Source organism: Octopus sinensis, unplaced genomic scaffold (genome assembly GCF_006345805.1).
Source record: "Octopus sinensis unplaced genomic scaffold, ASM634580v1 Contig10591, whole genome shotgun sequence".
In the NCBI taxonomy this organism is placed as follows: domain Eukaryota; kingdom Metazoa; phylum Mollusca; class Cephalopoda; order Octopoda; family Octopodidae; genus Octopus; species Octopus sinensis.
This window is the reverse complement of record NW_021832142.1, coordinates 2,655-17,445: the sequence shown is the minus strand read 5'-3', so window position 1 is coordinate 17,445 and position 14,791 is coordinate 2,655. Positions and strand designations below refer to the sequence as shown.

The window sequence follows — 14,791 nt, the reverse complement described above, 5'->3', positions numbered from 1 at the left end:
AAACTGAAAGAAGCCCGTCGTATATATGTATATATATATATATGTGTGTGTATGTTTGTGTGTCTGTGTTTGTCCCCCTAGCATTGCTTGACAACCGATGCTGGTGTGTTTATGTCCCCGTCACTTAGCGGTTCGGCAAAAAGAGACCGATAGAATAAGTACTGGGCTTACAAAGAATAAGTCCCGGGGTCGAGTTGCTCGATTAAAGGTGGTGCTCCAGCATGGCCGCAGTCAAATGACTGAAACAAGTAAAAGAGTAAAGAGAGAGTTACAAGCTAATGCATGCTTAATTGAAAACAATATGAATAAATAAGCATTACATTTCTCAGAATAATCTGAATTCTAAAGTTCTTGAGCCCTTTGCTCCCTATGGAGTAGGGGCCATTGATGATGTGTCCCCACTGTTCTCAACTCTGGGCTGTCTTCCCTCAGAAAAGGCCTTCCTCTCCCATGTCCTGTTGGATTTGAATCGTCATTGAAGCTCCTGTAACTATTTTAATTTTTTGTTCTAGGTAGGGGTCATTGCCCTATGCAAACCTATTTTTACCTCTGGGGAAGAGGCGCTCCATAATAGTCTGGCCTCTATCCTTTTACCTGTCCAGTATGGAAGGCCCTAGCTTAGGTCTCAAGGCCATTGAGGCACATGAGTAACCCCACTGCAACAAAGACTGACCCTTGTTGTAGATTTGTACCCATAGTCGCAGGAGTGGCTGTGTGGTAAGTAGCTTGCTAAACAACCACATGGTTCCGGGTTCAGTCCCACTGCGTGGCATCTTGGGCAAGTGTCTTCTGCTATAGCCCCGGGCCAACCAGTGCCTTGTGAGTGGATTTGGTAGACGGAAACGGAAACTGAAAGAAGCCTGTCGTATATATGTATATATATATATGTATGTCTGTGTATTTGTGTGTCTGTGTTTGTCCCCCTAGCATTGCTTGACAACCGATGCTGGTGTGTTTACGTCCCCGTCACCTAGCGGTTCGGCAAAAGAGACCGATAGAATAAGTACTGGGCTTACAAAGAATAAGTCCCGGGGTCGATTTGCTGGACTAAAGGCGGTGCTCCAGCATGGCCGCAGTCAAATGACTGAAACGAGTAAAAGAGTATAGTGTTTGACCTCAGCAGAATTTGAACTCTGAATGTAAAAGCAGATGAAATACTTATTTCTTTACTACCCACAAGGGGCTAAACACAGAGGGGACAAACAAGGACAGACAAACGGATTAAGTCGATTACATCGACCCCAGTGCGTAACTGGCACTTAATTTATCGACCCCGAAAGGATGAAAAGTCGACCTCGGCGGAATTTGAACTCAGAACGTAGCGGCAGACGAAATACAGCTAAGCATTTCGCCCGGCGTGCTAACGTTTCTGCCAGCTCGCCACCTTAATAATAATAATAATAATAATAATAATCATAATGATGATAATAGCAATAATAATAATAATCATAATAATAATAATAATGATAATAGCAATAATAATAATAATAATAATCATAATAATAATAATGATGATAATAGCAATAATAATAAATAATTAATAATAATAATAATTAATAATAATAATAAATAATAATAAATAATTAATAATAATAATAAATAATAATAATAATTAATAATAATAATAATAATTAATAATAATAATAATAATAATAATAAATAATTAATAATAATAATAATGATAATAATAAATAATTAATAATAATAATAATAATAATAATAATAATAATAATAATTATAATAATAATAATTAATAATAATAATAATAAATAATTAATAATAATAATAATAAATAATAATAATAATAATAAAAATCTAAATCTAAATTGGGTTTGGCGTCAGTTTATGAAAACCAGAAAGCCAGAAAGAGAAACAGTTTCTTGACTAAACAATTGATCAAAGTTCCAGTTTGACTCGGGTCAACAATGAAATAGAAATTATAAGCAAATATTCAAACATAAGGAAAATGGGTTAAATGGGGAAGGATTATATAATGGCATGGTGTGTATTAAAGCGATTTTTTGCTTTTTTATTAAGCTGTTATGCAATACATACACACGTGTGTATGTATGTGTATTCAGTTGTAGTTAGAAAGTGTCAGTTCAAGTTGAATCTATTGTAACAGATTTCTGTTGTGTATAGTTCACACACATCTATTTGGGCAACTACATGTGTGTATGTGTGTGTGTCTGTGTGTCCTTTTTATGTTTACAGTCTAAAAACACCAGTTTTTAGCCTGTAACTATAAACATGGCAAGTACACACACACATAAATTAAGCTGGTTTTTTACATTATAATAAAAAAATAATGACATGATAATATAACCTTGAATATTTTAATGTTTATCATAATTTTATATGTGTGTGTGTGTGTGTGTGGAGGCACAATGGCCCAGTGGTTAGGGCAGCGGACTCACGGTCGTAGGATCGCGGTTTTGATTCCCAGACCGGGCGTTGTGGGTATTTATTGAGCGAAAACACCTAAAGCTCCACGAGGCTCTGGCAGAGGGTGGTGGCGATCCCTGCTGTACTCTTTCGCCGCAACTTTCTCTCACTCTTTCTTCTGTTGGCCTGCTCGCTTAGCCAGCGGGGTGGGGTCATTTGAAGGCTAAAACAATGAGAAGCACATTTTGACCAGCGATGTGTAGCAACATCTGATAGCCTGGTCGGTCACGTGATCATGTGATATATATATATATATATATATATATATATAATATATATATATATACATACATATATACGACGGGCTTCTTTCAGTTTCCGTCTACCAAATCTACTCACAAGGCTTTGGTCGGCCCGAGGCTATAGCAGAAGACACTTGCCCAAGGTGCTACGCAGTGGGACTGAACCCGGAACCATGTGGTTGGTAAGCAATCTACTTAGCACCCAGCCACTGCTATGCCTGTATATATATATATATATATATATATATATATATCTCTGTCACTCCCCCTCTCTCTCTCATTCTCTCTTTATATACTGTGTGCATGTTTGCTTCCAACCCTCAGAAAGTAAAATACTGTCCCTGAGCTGAATGTCCAGTCAGCCGTGCTATATAATCAGATCCAACAGCTGTACCCAATTGTTCATTCCGTCGTCTCGCTTGAATTAATCGCTTGTATGGCTGTTTAGTCACACATGTCACTACGTTGACTGCATAGGGGTAATATATGCGAATAGAGGCGAATGGACTCAGGTGTAAATCCATACCTGGTTAACGAGGTCTGTACTCTTGTTACTTTGTACTTTAGTTACCTTCATTGTTTTCTGCCCTCATTCTTCTGTCCAGTCAGTATTTTACTTTCTGAGGGTTGGAAGCAGTAGCTTGCTTACCAACCACATGGTTCTGGGTTCAGTCCCACTGCGTGGCATCTTGGGCAAGTGTCTTCTGCTATAGCCTCGGGCCGACCAAAGCCTTGTGAGTGGATTTGGTAGATGGAAACTGAAAGAAGCCTGTCGTATATATGTGTATGTGTGTGTGTGTGTGTTTGTCCCCCTAACATTGCTTGACAACCGATGCTGGTGTATTTATGTCCCCGTCACTTAGCGGTTCAGCAAAAGAGACCGATAGAATAAGTACTGGGCTTACAAAAGAATAAGTCTCGGGGTCGAGTTGCTCGATTAAAGGCAGTGCACCAGCATGGCCGCAGTCAAAATGACTGAAACAAGTAAAAACAAAAAAAAAGAAAGAAAGACCCACTAACAGAGCTGAATGAAGACCAACACTAGCCAAAACTCCAAACATGAACTCTGCACCTCAACGATAAATGATGACTACAGTTATAGCACCTACACTATCCGACACACCTGCTCTCCCCGTGGGGTATTTGTAAAATTTTGCAAGCTACTGTTGGACGTGGTGAACTCATTGATGGGAGCTGGCTCAACCCACCCCAGGCGAATGCCACCACAAGTTATTTTTAAGTTTGGTACCTGTCCTACCAGACTCTTTTCCCATCCCACTAATTTACCGAGACATAAACAAAACCAACACTAGTTTCCAAGGTGTGGAGGGAGGACACACACGCAGAGTTTCTGTCGACCCGTTCACTCACAAGGCTTTGGTTGGCCTGTGGGCTATAGTAGAAAACATTTGTCCGAGGTGCCTTGCACTGGGAGTGAACCCAAAACCATATGGTTGCAAAGTGAACTCGTTAAACAACACAACTATGCCTGTACCTTTTCTTTTCTTTTTTCTTTTTACTTGTTTCAGTCATTTTGCCTGCGGCCATGCTGGAGCACCGCCTTTAATCAAGCAAATCGACCCCGGGACTTATTCTTTGTAAGCCCAGTACTTATTCTATCGGTTTCTTTTGCCGAATCGCTAAGTGACGGGGACATAAACACACCAGCATCGGTTGTCAAGCAATGCTAGGGGGACAAACACAGACACACAAACATACACGCACATATACATATATACGACGGGCTTCTTTCAGTTTCCGTCTACCAAATCCACTCACAAGGCTTTGGTCGGCCCGAGGCTATAGTAGAAGACACTTGCCCAAGGTGCCACGCAGTGGGACTGAACCCGGAACCATGTGGTTGGTAAGCAAGCTACTTACCACACAGCCACTCCTGCGCCTGCCCCCACCTTTTTATAGATTATCCTGGTATCTGTTTTATCAAACCCACCAGAAGTGATGCAAATCAGCTCTGGCTGGATTTGAACTCAGAATGTAGTGAATGGGACAAACTCAGCATTTTACTATTTCTGCAAACAGCTTCTGTGTACCCTCCCCTCCTCCCCACCTCCTCATAACAGCTCTCTCTCTCTCATACACACCACACACACAGATACACACTCACACACACACACACTCTCACTCACTCACTCACTCACTCACATACACACACACACCACAGATACACACACACACACTCACTCTCACTCACTCACTCGCTCTCACTCACTCACTCACTCACACACACACACTCTCACTCACTCACTCACTCACTCACTCACATACACACACACACACAGATACACATACACACACACAGATACACACACACACTTCTCTACCTGCAAGATTGCCAGAGGTAATTAAATGTTTGGTTCATCTTGCCGTTCTCTCTATTCCACTGCTTCCGACATTTGCCAGAGTTAATTCGGTGATTTTGGTTTTTAAACAAAATTCCACAGAAAAAGAAAAAAAAAGAAAAAATAACTGTGAAAAAATCGAAAGGAATTATTAAAAGAAACATTTATTTAAACTTGGTTTAATCTGTTAAAACATTCTGCATTTCAAAAGAATCCCCCCACCTACTCAATAATTCAAGCGTTTGAAATGATTGAGTGGGCGGGGAATTCTGTTGTTGTTGTTGTGTTTGGTTGTTCTGGAAGGACTATTGTTTTAGCCTTGATGCCATGCTCATTGTTTGGTGCCATGACTAAGCTATGTAACAGTAGAAAAAGTAAGCGCGGGCGAGTGATAGAGTTTGTAGTGACTGATGATGCTGGATGCTGTTGGAGGTTAAAGATTGCGATGATTGTTGTAACAGTGGAGTGATTCAGACAAAAACTGTAGTCTGATACATTTTTACGTTTTGCAAATTATTGTTGTTGCTGTTGTGTACCATTGAGCTATATGCATTTATCGGTGTATGGTTATATGCCATTATCGGTGTGTGGTTGTCTGGGTTGTGCGTAAACACAGTGACAGTTTCTGATTGATTGCAACCAGATAACACCATTAGCCACTCGAGATATAATGGCTGGTATATGTGACTTAGATATATTATTATACATTATTGAAGTCTATCCACTCCATTAGCGATATGTCATGTCGATATTCCTAGTTTCCAAGGTGGCAAACTGGCAGAATCGTTAGCACGCCGGGCGAAATGCGTAGCCGTATTTCGTCTGCTGTTACGTTCTGAGTTCAAATTCCGCCGAGGTCGACTTTGCCTTTCATCCTCTCAAGGGGTCGATAAATAAAGTACCAGTTTCACACTGGGTCGATGTAATCGACTTAATCCCTGTGTCTGTCCTTGTTTGTCCCCTCTGTGTTTAGCCTCTTGTGGGTAGTAAAGAAATACGTAGCCGTATTTTGTCTGCCGTTACGTTGTGAGTTCAAATTCCGTTGAGGTCGACTTTGCCTTTCATCCTCTCTGGGGTCGATAAATAAAGTACCAGTTTCACACTGGGTCGATGTAATCGACTTAATCCCTGTGTCTGTCCTTGTTTGTCCCCTCTGTGTTTAGCCTCTTGTGGGTAGTAAAGAAATACGTAGCCGTATTTTGTCTGCCGTTACGTTGTGAGTTCAAATTCCGTCGAGGTCGACTTTGCCTTTCATCCTCTCTGGGGTCGATAAATAAAGTACCAGTTTCGCACTGGGTCAATGTAATCGACTTAATCCGTTTGTCTGTCCTTGTTTGTCCCCTCTATGTTTAGCCCCTTGTGGGTAGTAAAGAAATATATATTATTATACATTATTGAAATCTAACCACTCCATTAGCAGTATGTCATGTTGATATTCCTAGTTTTCAAGGTGTCAAGCTGGCAGAATTGTTAGCGTGCTGGGCAAAATGCCTGGTTGTGTTTCAACCGTCTTTTATGTTCTGAATCCAAATTTCACCAAGGTTGACTTGGCCTTTCATTCTTTCACGGTCAATAAAATATTATTTGTTCCTTCTTCTCGAGCCATGCCTGGCTCACAAGGGCCGGTTTCTTTGGCGTATAGGTTCCTCACCTGGATGGGACGCCGGTCCATCGCAGGTGAGCTGCAAGATGCAGGAGGAAAGAGTGAGAAAAAGTTGTGGCGAAAGAGTCAGAAGTTCGCCATTTCCTTCTGCCGGAGCCGCGTGGTGCTTAGGTGTTTCGCTCATAAACACACACATCGCACGGTCTGAGATTCGAACCTGCGATCCCTCGACCGCAAGTCCACTGCTCTAACCACCAGGCCATGGGCCTCCACTCAATAAAATATTGTTTGTTCCTTCTCGAGTCATGCCTTTTGTTGCTTATCACAAGGGCTGGTTTCCCGGTTTCTTTGGCATATAGGTTCCCCACCTGGACAGGATGCTGGTCCGTCGCAGGTGAGCTGTAAGATACTGGAGGAAAGAGTGAGAGAAAGTTGTGGCGAAAGAGTCAGCAGATGTTCGCCATTATCTTCTGCCGGAGCCGCGTGGAGCTTAGGTGTTTCGCTCATGAACACACACATCGCCCGGTCTGAGATTCGAACCCGCGATCCCTCAACCGCGAGTCCACGAAAGTGTCAGCAGAAGTTCACCATTACCTTCTGCCGGAGCCGCGTGGAGCTTAGGTGTCTCGCTCATAAACACACACATCGCCCGGTCTGAGATTCGAACCCGCGAACCCTCGACCTGCTCTAACCACTAGGCCATGTGCCTCCACTCAATAAAATAAGTACCAGTTGAGTACTGGGGTCAATTTAATCAACGTCACCTCGTCCCCTAAAAACTGCTGTGTTAGAGCCAAAATTTGAAACTAATATTCCTAGTCTTTGAGGTGGCAAGCTGGCAAGATGGTTTGACCCTGGGTAAAATGCTTAGTGGCATTTTGTCCGCCTTTACATTCTGAGTTCAAATTCCACCAGCGTCAACTTTGCTTTTCATCCTTTCAGGGCCGATAAAATAAGTACCAGTTGGAAACTGGGGTTAGTTTAATCGACGTAGCCTCTTTCCCTCAAAACTGCTGGCCTTGCGCCAAAATTTGGAATGAATATTGATAATACATGATACTTTTTTTACTTGTTTCAGTCATTTGACTGTGGCCATGCTGGAGCGCCGCCAGGACTTATTCTTTGTAAGCCTAGTACTTATTCTATCAGTCTCTTTTGCCAAACCGCTAAGTTACGGGGACGTAAACACACCAACATCGGTTGTCAAGCGATGTTGGTGGGGCCAAACACAGACACACATACACACACACACACACACACACACACACACACACTCACACACATGACAGGCTTCTTTCAGTTTCCATCTACCACATCCACTCGCAAGGCTTTGGTCAGCCAAAGGCTATAGTAGAAGACACTTGTCCAAGGTGCCACGCTGTGGGACTGAACCCAGATCCATGTGGTTGGTAAGCTAGCTTCTTACCACGCAGCCACGCCTCTTAGCATTTTGCCAAACATGTGGCAGAAATGTCCTTTCATAGGCACAGGTTGGAACCATGTGGTTAAGAAACTTGCTTCCCAATTCTTTGCTCTGTAATATTTCAGACAAATTCTGTACAAACTTTCCAAGTTGGTGTTTATTTATTTCCTTCTGAAAGTCTGTCTGTCTGTCTGTCTGTCTGCTGAAAGCACTGGAACCGAAATGGAGATGAGCCAAGTCTGCCTGCCTGTTTCTCTCTCTCTCTCTCTCTCTCTCTCTCTCTCTCTCTCTCTCTCTCTCTCTCTCTCTCTCTCTCTCTCTCTCTCTCTATCCGTCTCTCTCTCTCTCTCGCCATCTTTCTCTCTTTCTCCTTCCATCATTCTCTCTCTCTATCCATCTCTCCCTCTCTCTCTCTCTCTCTCTCCACCTTTCACTCTCTCTCTCGCCATCTCTGTCTTTCTCCCTCCATCTTTCTCTCTATATCCATCTCTCCTTCTCTCTCTCTCCACCTCTCACACTCTCTCTCTATCTGTCTCTGTCTCTTTCTCCCTCCATCTCTCTCTCTATCTGTCTCTCTCTCTTTCTCCCTCCATCTCTCTCTCTATCCATCTCTCCCTCTCTCCACCTCTCATTCTCTCTCTATCCACCTCTCATTCTCTCTCTTTCCACCTCTCACTCTCTCTCCCCTCTCTCTCTCTTCCCTTACACCTACACATTGCTAAGCATCTCCTACAACAAGCCGCATTTTTAACAGTACCATTGTTCCAGCTACAATGCTTTTTACCAACATTGACTTCCTGCCATGCCTCCACCTACAGAATGGGTGGGACAACATTTCAGCACCGCAGTAGATATTTCTTCAGTTTTATCTTCTACCCGATTGTTCCATGTGCCTCTTCTTGCTTTGTTGTATCTCTTGGCTGATATCAGCATCCAGTCCATCAATTCCTACCTTTTCACCATTTCTTCACACACACACACACACACAATGTCAAATTCTTCCCACTCTTTCTCTCAACCCACTTTGTTTCAGATAAGCAACAAAACCATGTTACTACACCAAATTCTTCATCGCTTTGTGTCACGAGTACGGGCCTGGTGCTGCCTGATAAGGAATCTGTCTCTCATCGGCAGACCTTAGACTTTTGTCCAGATTTCGTTAGTAGTTAACGAGATAACGGATATTGAGATAATGGATAACAAGATAATGGTGCGTAGGTGGAATTCTCAGACTCGTGGTTATTTTGGAGAAGGGTGGTTGTTGTTGTTGTTGTTATTTTTTTTTGTTTATTCTTTTAATTGTTTCAGTCATTTCATTGTTGTGGCTATGCTGGAGCACCACATTAAACAATTTTGTTTGTTTTGTTTTGTTTTTTTAGTCAAAGAAATTGACCCCAAGATTTATTCTTTGTAAACCTAGTACTTATTCTATCGGTCTTTTTTGCCGAACTGCTATCTTATGGGGATGTAAACACATTAACATTGGTATCAAGCAATGGTGGGGAAACAAACACAAATGCACAAGCACATACATACATACAGTACACATGTGTGTGGTGTGTATGATGGGCTTCTTTCAGTTTCCATCTACCAAATCCACTCACAGTGCTTTGATCAGCCTGAGGCTATAGTAGAAGACATTTACCCAAGGTGCCATGCAGTGGGACTGAACCCAGATCCATGTGGTTGGTAAGCAAGCTTCTTACCACACAGCCACGCCTCTTAGCATTTTGCCAAACATATGGCAAAAATGTCCTTTCATAGGCACATCTTACCACAGGTTGGGGTGGGGGACTTTTTTGTTTTATTGCTTCAGTAGAAGGAAAAGATAGTGCCCCTGGCTCCTTCCAGTATTGCAGACCGTGTCCAACACACAGCTGTCATCTGACTAACCATTAGCTATGAGTAACCTCTTACTATTTAAACTGGCCATCTGGCATCCGTGCTAGCGGGGTGCAAAGAGCACCATACGAGGGTGATCTTTGACAGAGTGGCTAACCGGCTTCCGTGCCAGTGACACATAAAAGTGCAGCTTTTGAGTGTGATCGTTACCAGCATTTCCTTACTGGCACTTGTGCCCGTGCTAGTAGGGTGCCAAGAGCGCCATCCGAGCGTGATCGTTGCCAGAGCAGCCAACTGGCTCCGTGCCGGTGGCACATAAAAAGGACACCATTTGAGCATGATCGTTACCAACATTGCCTTACCGGCACCTGTGCCGGTGGCATGTGTAAAAGATTTGAGCGAGGTTGTTGCCAGTACCGCCTGACTGGCCCCATGCCGGTGGCACGTAAAAAGCACCCACTACACTCTCGGAGTGGTTGGCGTTAGGAAGGGCATCCAGCTGTAGAAACTCTGCCAGATCAAGATTGGAGCCTGGTGCAGCCATCTGGTTCGCCAGCCCTCAGTCAAAATCGTCCATGGAAGGCGGACGTTAAACAATGATGATGATGATGTGTGCTCAATCCATCCAAATCCAGCTTCTCTTACCTCTCTCTCCTCCCCTTACTCCCCACTCTCCATTCATTCTTATGTTCATGTGTGTAGGTACGCGAGCTAGCAGAATCGTTAGCACGTCGGGCGAAATGCTTAGCGGTATTTCGTCTGCCGTTACGTTGTGAGTTCAAATTCCGCCGAGGTCGACTTTGCCTTTCATCCTTTCGGGGTCGATAAATTAAGTACCAGTTAAGCACTGGGGTCGATATAATCGACTTAATACCTATGTCTGTCCATGTTTGTCCCCTCTATGTTCAGCCCCTTGTGGGTAATAAAGAAATAGGTACATAAATTTATACTCATCTGACAGCTGACCTCTTGCCCTGTCCCCTAATAACTATCAATGATCTCATTCTATTATGTCCTGAGAACCCCTAAAATCCTCCTCCATCTCTCACTTCGTGCTTGAATAAACACAAAGGTTGGACGGTTCTTGGGTTGAATGATTATGCCATTGTCACTGAATCAGCCATCCGAGGTCGAGGTCGACATAATGAAGTCCTTAGGCAAGACTCTCAACCATTCTTGAATTACCTATTTCTGTCTTTTATCTTTTACTCATTTCAGTTATTAGAATGTGGCCATGCTGGAGCACTGCTTTGAAGGTTTTAGTAGAACAAATTGACCCCAGTACATGATGATGATGATATATATAGGTGTGGCTGTGTGGAAAGAAGCTTGCTTACCAGCCACATGGTTCTAGGTTCAGTCCCACTATGTGGTACCTTGAACAAGTATCTTTTCTGCTATAGCCTCAGGCTGACCAAAGCCTTGTGAGTGGATTCGGTAGATGGAAAGTGTGTGAAAGTTATCTTACATATATACATATATGTGTGTATTTGTGTCTTTGTGTTTATCCCTCTCTACCATGACCACCACCACTACCATCACTTGATGAATGGTGTTTTGTTTGCACCCCCGTGACTTAGCGGTGTACCAAAAAGAGTCTGATAGAACAAGCGTTGTACTTAAAAAAAACCCCATTAACTATTGGGACCAATTTGTTTGGCTGAACCCTTTAAGGTAGAGCTCCAGCATGACCCCGGTCCAGTAACTGAAACAAATAAAAGGTTAAAAAACTATACAACGGCATAAACATCTACAGCTGCACGCACGCACGCACACACACACAAGCACGTGTTATACAAGTGACTGACCCTATTTACAGGTTTTCTCACATCCACACCCACACGTCATGTCGGGGCACATTCGATACAGCCTGTGAAATAGGCCTATGTTGCCTGTAGGTAGTAGTAGTAGTAGTAATAATAATAATAGTGACAATGATGATGATGATGATTTGGCTCACCTCAATATTTAAGATGTAACATGATCCAGGGGTAATTTTATATTAGATTGTCTTTTTGTTGTGGGCGGCATCAGTTTTTCTTTATATGCATTTTTGATGTGTGTGTGGTGTGTGTGAGTAGAAAACAAAGTTATTTTATTCCACATGGGTAAAAATATAGACAAAAAGTCGAAGAAAACGCACTGGGAATTTGTTGAGATTTTCTATTTAAAAAATTTTTAAAGACTTAATCCGTTTCACAGATCTCTCTGGTTTTCAAAAGTTGAGGCACCGGCGCCGCTGTGCAGTAGGAAGTTTACTTCCCGATCACATGGTTCCGGGTTCTGTCCCACTGCGTGGCACCTTGGGCAGGTGTCTTCTGCTATAGCCTCAGACCAACCATAGCCTTGTGAGTGGATTTGGTAGATGGAAACTGAAAGAGGTCAGTCTAGATATATGGACCCTGTTGGGTCCATACTTAAGTAAAACTCTTACTACACTCTCAGAGTGGTTGGTGTTAGGAAGGGCATCTAGCTGTAGAAACTCTGCCAGATCAAGATTGGAGCCTGGTGCAGCCATCTGGTTCGCCAGCCCTCAGTCAAAATCGTCCAACCCATGCTAGCATGGAAAGCGGACGTTAAACGATGATGATGATGATGATGATAGAGGCATTACTATATCAGTTTTGCATACGATTTGATTGGCTGAGGATGATCGCTTAGTTTTGAAAGTTTATTCATAGTATCATGTCCATTCTTAAATATCGTATGACAGTCCTTTTTACACTAAAAATTAAAACTGACACAGTTTAGTGAATGTGAGACGAATCATACCAAAACTATTTAACCTGTGACCCTGTGGCTGAATAGCTAAATGTGAAGGCATAGAATTTTGTTCTCACTTCATTTTGCCATCCCCGAGGGCCCTTCATTTTGCCATCCCCGAGGGCCCTTCATTTTGCCATCCCCGAGGGCCCTTCATTTTGCCATCCCCGAGGGCCCTTCATTTTGCCATCCCCGAGGGCCCTTCATTTTGCCATCTCCGAGGGCCCTTCATTTTGCCATCCCCGAGGGCCCTTCATTTTGCCATTCCCGAGGGCCCTTCATTTTGCCATCCCCGAGGGCCCTTCATTTTGCCATCCCCGAGGGACCTTCATTTTGCCATCCCCGAGGGCCCTTCATTTTGCCATCCCTGAAGGCATAGAATTTTGTTCTCACTAGTGTCGTATGGGGGGAAAAAGTTTTGATTGTGTCCCAGTTACCCTCAAAATATATTTATCTACACTGAGGTCACCCCATTCATTTGAAAGGAAGAAAATCATAGATTCTTTGAATTCTAAAGGTTTATTGAATCTATTTATATGAATCTTTTTACACATCCATTACATCGGACAGATGTGCTGCCAGCAGAAAAATTTGTCATAACAAGGGTGACATTTTTTATATAAATTTACTTATGTCCAATGAGTCCTCGTTAGCCACAAGAATTTCGTTTTTACCCCACTTGAGGTAATTTACCCCGGTTCACCGACCCCTCGTTTAGGTTATCAGCTGTATAAATTCCACATGTTAAGTAGCAGAATGAAATTGTGTGAGACAGTGGTTATCATCATCATCATCGTTTAACATCCGCTTTCCATGCTGGCATGCATTTGTGTAAACGTTTTCTTCAAGGCAGTGCCCCAGCATGGCCGCAGTCAAACGACTGGAACAAGTAAAAGAATAAAAGCTAAAACATATTCTGTAGTGCTATCGAGCATGTTCTTCTATTCTTTTACTTGTTTCAGTCATTTGACTGCGGCCATACTGGAGCACACCTTAGAGGGCTTTTAGTCAAAGAAATCAACCCCATAATTTACTTTTTAGGCCTAGTACTTATACTATCAATCTGTTTTGCCAAACCACTAAGTTACAGGGACATAAACACACCAACATCTCTTGTCAAGTGCTGGCAGTGGGGGACAAACACAGACACACATAAATACATACACGTACGACAGGCTTCTTTCAGTTTCCATCTACCAAATCCACTCATGAAGCTTTGGTTGGCCCAAGGCTATAGTAGAAGGCACTTGCCCAAGGTGCCATGCAGTGGGACTGATCCCGGGACCACATGGTTGGGAAGCAAGCTTCTTAACACACAGTCACCTGAACCGACCTGAAACCACCCCTGGTTCTATGATACAAATTTCCTGTTCTAAATTTCTTATGTTCCTGTTTGATAATCATCATTATCGTTTAACGTCCATTTTCCATGCTAGCATACGTTGGACGGTTCGACTGGGGTCTGGGAAGCCAGGAGGCTTCTATGTGAAGGCATAGAATTTTGTTCTCACTTCATTTTGCCATCCCCAAGGGCCCTTCATTTTGCCATCCCCGAGGGCCCTTCATTTTGCCAGCCCTGAGGGCCCTTCTTTTTGCCAGCCCTGAGGGCCCTTCATTTTGCCATCCATGAAGGCCCTTCATTTTGCCATCCCCAAGGCCCTGCAAAAATACATATTGCCTATAGCAGACCCAAAAGTGGTGCTGCCCAGGACATACAGACACACAAACACTCTCATATATACACGGACAGTGGCTGTAGATTACATCTAACTTTGATAAGTTAAATATGTTACGACCGCAGAGGGACTTTCTGGAAGTTTTGTCAACAAACTTTTTCCCGGCTAGCTCAGTCAGTAGAGCACGAGACTCTTAATCTTGGGATTGTGGGTTCAAGCCCCACGTTGGGCAAAGCTATTTTTTATAGGCGCAAGAGTGGCTGTGTGGTAAGTAGCTTGCTTACCAACCACATGGTTCTGGGTTCAGTCCCACTGCGTGGTACCTTGGGCAAGTGTCTTCTACTATAGCCTTGGGCCGACCAAAGCCTTGTGAGTGGATTTGGTAGATGGAAATTGAAAGAAGCCCATCATATATATGTGTGTGTGTTTGTCTTATA

General features: G+C 43.0%; 1 non-coding gene across 1 annotated transcript; it reads left to right on the top strand.

The window, feature by feature from the left end:
* Window positions 1–14,513: 14,513 nt before the first annotated feature.
* On the top strand, window positions 14,514–14,586 carry Trnak-cuu. Its single transcript has one exon. It is a non-coding gene; the product is annotated as a tRNA-Lys (tRNA).
* Window positions 14,587–14,791: the final 205 nt, after the last annotated feature.